Raw genomic sequence first — 7,772 nt, 5'->3', positions numbered from 1 at the left:
AGTTTGTAAAATCCTACCGAGGTGAGCAAGCCTCTCACTCGGGGGCTTAGCTGCAGTCCAGTACTCGCCTAAGTTTGTAAAATTCTACCGAGTGGTGAGCAACCCTCACACTCGGAGGCTTAGCTACAGTCCAGTACTCGCCTAAGTTTGAAAAATCCTACCGAGTGGGTGAGAAACCCTCCCACTTGGGGGCTTAGCTGCAGTCCAGGACTAGCCTAAGTTTGTAAAATCCTACCGAGTGGTGAGCAACCCTCCCACTCGGGGGCTTAGCTGCAGTCCAGTACTCGCCTAATTTTGAAAAATCCTACCGAGTGGTGAGCAACCCTCCCACTCGGGGGCTTAGCTGCAGTCTAGTACTCGCCTAAGTTCGAAGTCCATCCCCATTCGCAAGGACGACGAGGTGCAGGTCGACTACAACCTTCTCTTTCGGAGTTGCACCACAAGTACAACATGCGCTCCATCCCTATCCACAAGGACGACGAGGTGCAGGTCGACTGCAACCTTCTCTTTCGGAGCTGCGCCACAAGTACAACATGCACTCCACCCTTATCCGCAAGGACGACGAGGTGCGGGTCGACTGGAGCATCAACCTCAGAGCTGCATCTCAAGCACAAAGATTATTCCATGTGAAGAACAAATTCCACTCGAAGACAAATACAAGCATATTCAGAGATAAATCAAGTTCAGATCCTAAAGTTCAAGACCACGGATCAAAGTACTCAGGCATTCAGCCCTAAGGAGTTTAACGGTTACAAAATCACTTGGCATTCCTAGGCAAATTTAAGGCAGAGCATAAAAGTTTGTTCACTCCGCGGGAGGAGGGCTGGCAGGCTCGACGAATTTGTCCAGGTCGATCCCGTCAGCAATCCGAGTGGCGGCAGCAATGAAAGTCTCCATGAAGGACTGGAAGTCGTGCCTCTTGGTGTTAGCAACTTTAATCGCCGCCAGCTTCTCTTCCCGAGCTTCTCGACAGTGGACGCGAACCAGAGATAGAGCCACATCAGCGCCGCACCGGGCAGAAGACTTCTTCCATTCTTGAATTCGATTGGGAGCTTCATTGAGCCGAGCCATCATAGCCTCGAGGTCATTCTGAAGTGTTGCCATGGGCCAGAGAGCTGTGTCAATCCGCGACATCGCGACTTTCAGTCGGGCGAGATAATCGACAACACTAGTGATGGGGGATTCCAGTCGGAGCACGTTCATGGCAGCTTCATTCTTCACTGGAGAGTTGATGGGGTCCAAGCTTGGTTCAATTCGCCCGGTCTCTTCCTTGAAGTCCCGGCAAAACTCTGCATACACAATTCAAGGGTAAGCCAATGATCATATGTCGAGTCGACAAGAACAAAGCAGTCGGATCAAAGGAAACACCTTCAAGCATGACGAACAACTTCTTAGCAAGGCTTCCCAGATAATTCTCCAGATCGTTCCTCCTGCGGGCAATACCTTCCATCTTCTCGTTCAGATTTTCCTTGTCCTTCTTCAGGCAAGTCGCTTCCTTATTGGCTTCGTCAAGGGCAGTTTTCAGCCTGGAGTTTTCTTCCTCCAATTTGCCGACTGAAGCCAACTTCTGTTCCGCGAGCGCAGTTTTCTCATCAGCTTTTTTCTGCGCGGCCGCCAGATCTTGATCCTTTTTCGCCAGAGCTTGGTTCAGTTTCTCTAAAAGAAATAATGTTGGATTCAAAAAAAGCAGAATGAAATCCGGTTCAGGGAAAACTTAGTCGACAGGTCTTCCTTACCAGCGGCGTCATCCTTGGCCTTCTGCAGTTCTGTCTTGGCCAGCTCCAGATCGAGGTTGAGCTGAATCTGTTGCTTCTCTAGGTCAGCAAAACGAGCTCCAAGATCACAAGATTTCTGCAACCAAAGAACAGGTCAGTCGACTGGTGAAAAGATTGGCTGTTTCGGAGATGTAAAAAGATAAAAGCCAACAAATTCTAAGACTACTGCCGAATCAAACATCCAATAGTAGTCTCGGGGACTACACCCAGTGGGTGCACTTAGCATGCACCCACTGGTTCAGTTTACACTCGACAAGGCCTTTCCAGCACGAGTGCAAAAAAAACCACTGATTCAAAGTTCCACTCGACATGGCCCGACCAGACCGAGTGAAGAAATTCAAATTCTGATGCTCAGACCATAGCCGACTGCCCGCAGTCAATTATGGTCTCGGGGACTACACCCAGTGGGTGCACTCAGTGTGCCCCCACTGGTTCAAAGTTCCACTCGACATGGCCTGACCAGACCGAGTGAAGAAATTCAAATTCTGATGCTCAGACCATAGTCGACTGCCCGCAGTCAATTATGGTCTCGGGGACTACACCCAGTGGGTGCACTCAGTGTGCCCCCACTGGTCAAAAGATTCAATCGGCAACAACATTATCAGCTCAAAGTGCGAATCCGTTCAGTGACAAATCAAAACACCCAATGGGTGTACAGATACAAGGCGCAGACAGATGCAAAGATTCTTGGAAAGAAAGTTTTCAGGTACCATATCCTAACAGAATAAGCCAGAAGAGTCAGTCGACGATCTACTAACCTGGAAGTTGCTCTGGAGAGCGGAGCTGGCATCATAAGCAGCTTGGCTGGCTTCCCGCACCATCTTCATCTTCTCCATCATAATGCCCGCCTGGCGTATAGCCTCTTTTGCAGCACCCACTTGGTCCTCTGGGACGTGATGTGTTGCAAAAAGTGAAGGTGGATCGGCGGGAGTCTGTGCAGCTGGCGAGGAAGGCTGAGCACTCGACAGCGGTATGGCGAAGGAGACGGAAGTCCGATTGGCATCGCCGGCGTCCTGAATTACAGGTTCCGCCACCGGTGTCGATTGAAGCGTCCTGCCAGCGGACGTTTTCCTGTTTCTTCTCCCCAAGGGCCTCTGTGGCTCGTCCTCGTCGTCGTCGGGGAGGTCAATGACGTTGAGGGCTGTAAAAAGATCAGTCGCCAAAGTTTCATCACCCGATTGGATATATCGCAGTTCAATCGACAAATCGAAGACAAAATCATGAGGATTGTACCCGGATTGGAGGTCACCGCATCTTCCATTTCCTCATCCTCGTTCTTATAAGCAGAGGTCCCAGAGGTAGCGGCACTGCCAGTTTCAAGATTCATTCAGTCAAACCAAGGGAAAAATAAACAGCACAGAACGTTGAGTAAAAGCGAAAGAAGAACACTCACGCAGAAGCAACAGGAACGTCAATTTTGATTCTCGGCAGCGCCTTCCGAGTCTTCTGCACTACAACCTTGGACTACTTTGGAGCTTTTTCAGTTGGTGCCGGAGAGGACGTCCGAGCACGCTTTGACGACTGCCTAGTCTGAACGGTCGCCTTGTCATGGGCGCTCGCCGGGTCGTGAGTAAGTTTGGATCGCCTTTCCCTGCGGGGAGGAGAGTCGACCTCTTCTTCGTCACTCGGGTCGTCGCTCTCCTCGTCCCCCTCTCCGTCGGAATGCCACTCGCCGCTTTCACCTCCGCTTGCCTCCCCCTCCGGGTCCTGCTCCTGCTCTCCGTTAGGCATTGAGTATATTCAGTAAGGGCCTAGAAGAAAACAAGCAAGACAAAGTCAGTCGGTGAAGCATAAACAGTTGCATGTTAAATCAAGATGACACTCAGTAATTCAGAATCGGACCTGGTCTGGTTCATAGGATTGGTCAAGTGGAGGGATTCTCCTGGCTCCTCTGGGGTTATCCTTGTTGCCAGTGATACTCCTCAACCACATCTCCACCGTATCCTCGTCGACTTCTTCTGGGTGCACCCGAGTGGAATCTTCAATGCCCGAATACATCCACATCGGATGGTCGCGGGCTTGAAGTGGCTGAATGCGTCGTCTGAGGAAGACTTCCAGCAGATCCATTCCAGTTACGCCCTCACGGATGAGATAGACCACTCGCTCAACTAGCACTTTCACCTCCGCTTTCTCCCCTGGAGTCACTTTCAAGGCGGAGGGCTTCTCTACGCGAGCCATAGAAAAAGGAGGAAGTCCAGTCGACTGACCTGGAGTCGGCTGGTCTTTGTAGTAAAACCACGTCGACTGCCATCCTCGTACTGACTCAGGAAGAGTTATGGCTGGGAAAGAGCTCTTAACCCTCATCTGAATCCCAAGACCCCCACACATCTGGATCACCTGAGTCCTCTCGTCACTCGGGTTAGCCTTTTTGACCGACTGGGAGCGACACGTGAAAATGTGCTTGAAGAGACCCCAGTGTGGTCGACAACCCAAGAAGTTTTCGCACAGAGACACAAAAGCAGCAAGATATATGATGGTGTTGGGGGGAAAGTGATGAAGTTGTGCTCCAAAGAAATTCAAGAAAGCCCGGAAAAAAGGATGCAGAGGCAGAGAAAATCCACGGTCGATGTGAGTGGCAAGGAGGACGCACTCACCCTCCCGCGGTCGAGGTTCGGTCTCATCCTCCGGGAGCCACGCCGATCCGTGAGGAATCAGCCCCTCCTCCGCCAGATCGTCGAGGTCATCCTGACTGATCGTCGACCGGATCCAGTCGCCCTGGATCCAGCCGCGCGGCAAACCAGACCATGACGAGGATCCGCCCCGGCTGGACTTTTTCCCCTTCGCCTTCGCCGTTGCCTTCTTCGCGCACTCCAGAGCCACCGTCTTTTCTTTCCCCATCGCCGCGAACGGAGCTCGAGCGGAGCGGCGGCGCTGGAGGAGGAGCAGACGCAGTGAGGAAAACTGAGAAGAGAGAAGAAGAATGAGGACGCACTGTTCAAAAACCCCGGTCCGGCGCCTTATATGGGGTTGCTTCCGAGTGACTGACCTGTAGGCCCGGGCAATCTTATCAAATCCCGCAACAGTCGCGCGCGTGATACGTGGCAAAAAAGGCGGCGCGGGAATCGAGGCGGCCTTGCCTTATCCAGCCCGATTACTGCGGCCTCCTCCGCCCCACGCGCTTCCCGAAATTCGAATCCCGCGAGATCCGCGGGCAGCAGAGCAACTTGTCAGACGGAAGATCCCCACCACATTAGCACTCGGACTTCTTCCAGCAAAAGTTCACTCGACAAAACCAGGAATGGATCAAGGCGACTGAAAAAGAAGTTAGTGTCACCACCTCGGTTCGTTGATCCAAAACAAGACACACCCGAAGCGCGAAAAATGAGTCGGAAGTATTTTCAACTCCTTCTCCACTCAAACCATGATCCATTCAAGGGCTAATGATGAGGACATGTACCTAGGGTAGGGTCGTAGGCCTGACCTAAATACCCTCCCCAAGGACATCACTCTAAAGCCAGAAGCATTCGAGGGGTACCATCACCCACTCGACCAGAATCATTTCCACTCGGAGGAATCAAGATCACTCGGCCGTAACAACAAACACTCGACGGACAGAAGACCTAAAGTCACTGTACACAGCAATGGTCGAGCATTAACTCCTAGACTTAATAGCCATTTATAACACTTTATTACGGACGTTACTAGTAACGGCCCCCTCTTGATGTACCTTAAATCCCTTGTAACGTGGGATGGCCGGGGTCCTGGCGCACTCTATATAAGCCACCCCCTCCACATGCACAAGGGTTCGCACCCCGTGTAACAAACACGCATATAATCCAGTCGACCGCCTCCGGGCTCCGAGACGTAGGGTTGTTACTTCCTCCGAGAAGGGCCTGAACTCATAAAACTCGTGCGTACAGCTTCTCCATAGCTAGGATCTTGCCTCTACATCCCTACCCCCCATTCTACTGTCAGACTTAGAACCACGACATGCCCCCCTTCTCAACCCTCGCCATGCGCAATATCGCTGGCGCAGTCGATGGCGTCTCCGATGAACAGGAGGTGATCGTCCCTGAGTTTCCAGGCCCAGAGATGCGGATCCCAAGGACGGAACTGCCAGAGTTCTTGAGATGCCATGAGAAACACGCCCGATTCAGCCCGGTCTTGGCGGGGCAAGCCAGGTGCTTCGGCCTCGCCGTCAACACCTTCTTGGACATGCAACAGCAGTACTGTGAGTTGTACGCGCGCCCCGGCTACGTGAAGCTTCGTCGGGCCACTGTCACTGCCGTTGCCACCAGCCGGAGCAAGTGCTGGTGAGTCACCGTGCATCCGTTGGCTGGGCTCGATGGCCAAACGCTCGGTGGTGTATGTATGCTTCGGCACCTACGCCTTCATCTCTGGAGATCAGCTCCGGGAGCTGGCTCTCGGATTGGAAGCCTCCGGCAAGCTGTTCTTGTGGGCGCTGAGGGCCGAGGGGTGGGCGCCGCCGGCGGGGTGGGAGGAGCGTGCCGGGAAGAGGGGGATGCTCGTCAGAGGGTGGGCCCCACAGACCACAGTCCTGGCTCATCCGGCCGTGGGGGCATTCCTGATGCACTGCGGGTCGAGCCGCTGCTGGAGGCGGCGGCGGCCGGCGTGCCGATGCTGACATGGCCGCTGGTGTTCGACCAGTTCATCGAGGAGAGGCTGGTCACAGACGTTCTGAAGATTGGCGAGAGGGTGTGGGACGGGCCACGAAGCACGATGTACGAGGAGCAGCATACGGTGCCGGCGGCGGCCGTGGCGCGGGCCGTGGCGAGATTCTTGGAGCCCAAAGGAACAGGAGGGAAGATGGCACGAAGCATCGCCGCTGCCGAGTCCAAAGTGGGCTTGAGCTTTCGCTCAGAACCCTGGCACGGAGAGAAGATCCACAACGACGTCTTCAAGAAGAAAGCGGCGCCCACAAGCGTCGTCACCGTAGGCGCAAAAGCACGGAGCTTTCGCTCGGCAACTCACCCGTGCCACACGAGGCCCCCAGGGCAACCACAGCGATTCCAGACACCCAGATCTGGATCTGGGCGTCGCCCCAGCGAAGGAGTGCGAGCCCGAGCCACCTGACGCTACCCCTCGTCGCCCACACGACCAAGAGGAGAGCCAGCACCACCGCCATAGTGCCCGCCGGAGAGCCAACCATGCAGCCCACCATCCGGGGCCGCCACCCCGGCATCCGTGTCCTGAGTCACCGCCAACCGCCGACCTCACAATGCGCAGCCACGGTGGGAGGAACGGGAGGTGTCTCCTTTTGTTCCTAGCCCGACATCAGCCACTCGGCCTAGGTGAGCGCCCCAAAGTAGGGGGCATCCACACATGTGTCCCCCGACAATCATCGTCGACTGTGGGGAGCACGGCCTAGTAGCTGCCGACAGCCACTGCCGAGCAAGTCCCGGCCCGGTCCAAGCTCACACGCCACCACATCCATGGCCAGCACCGTCAATCTGCCTGCAACATAGCAGCAACACGGGCGCCTACTCGGATCGATGCCACAATGAAGCAACATGAAGAGGAGCGCTAACGCGAGGGAACACCAACGCGGACCAGGTCGGCTCACGGACCCTGCACTCCGATGGACGCCATCCACCACCAGCAACCAGATTCAGCCCCGAGGCCGCCTGGAGGACCAGCCGATCCATCCAGGACATCCGCGCCGCCCCCAACACCAGCCCCCCCAAGAGCCAGCATCCAGGGGGCACACCGCCACCAAAACTACCAGACCCGAGCCGCCGGCTGACCCCCACCTCCAGATCCGGCCGGATCCGGATGGTAGGCCAACCGCGTGCCACCTCCCGGGTCAGGAGCTCCGCAGCCACCACGCCACGCTCAGGAAGCAGAGCGCCGGCGCGCAGCCACCGGCTGGAAGCGCCACCGCATCACGCTCTCGCCGCCGCGCCGCTGGGCCCTGCGGCCGCCCAGCGCCGCCAACCGAGGCGCTACCCCGCGCCGGTCTTCCACGGGCAGAGACGGAGGAAGGGCCCCGCCACCGCCGCACCATCCAGGCTTTGCCCGGCAGTGCCTACCGGCGGC

At 55.6% G+C, this 7,772-nt stretch overlaps 1 pseudogene; it reads left to right on the top strand.

Annotated features, from left to right (window-relative positions):
* Window positions 1–7,772, top strand: part of LOC123159850 (scopoletin glucosyltransferase-like) — a 25,674-nt pseudogene that overhangs the window by 8,211 nt on the left and 9,691 nt on the right.

This window comes from Triticum aestivum, chromosome 1D (assembly GCF_018294505.1).
Source record: "Triticum aestivum cultivar Chinese Spring chromosome 1D, IWGSC CS RefSeq v2.1, whole genome shotgun sequence".
NCBI lineage: Eukaryota > Viridiplantae > Streptophyta > Magnoliopsida > Poales > Poaceae > Triticum > Triticum aestivum.
This window is presented reverse-complemented; position numbering and strand designations above follow the sequence as displayed.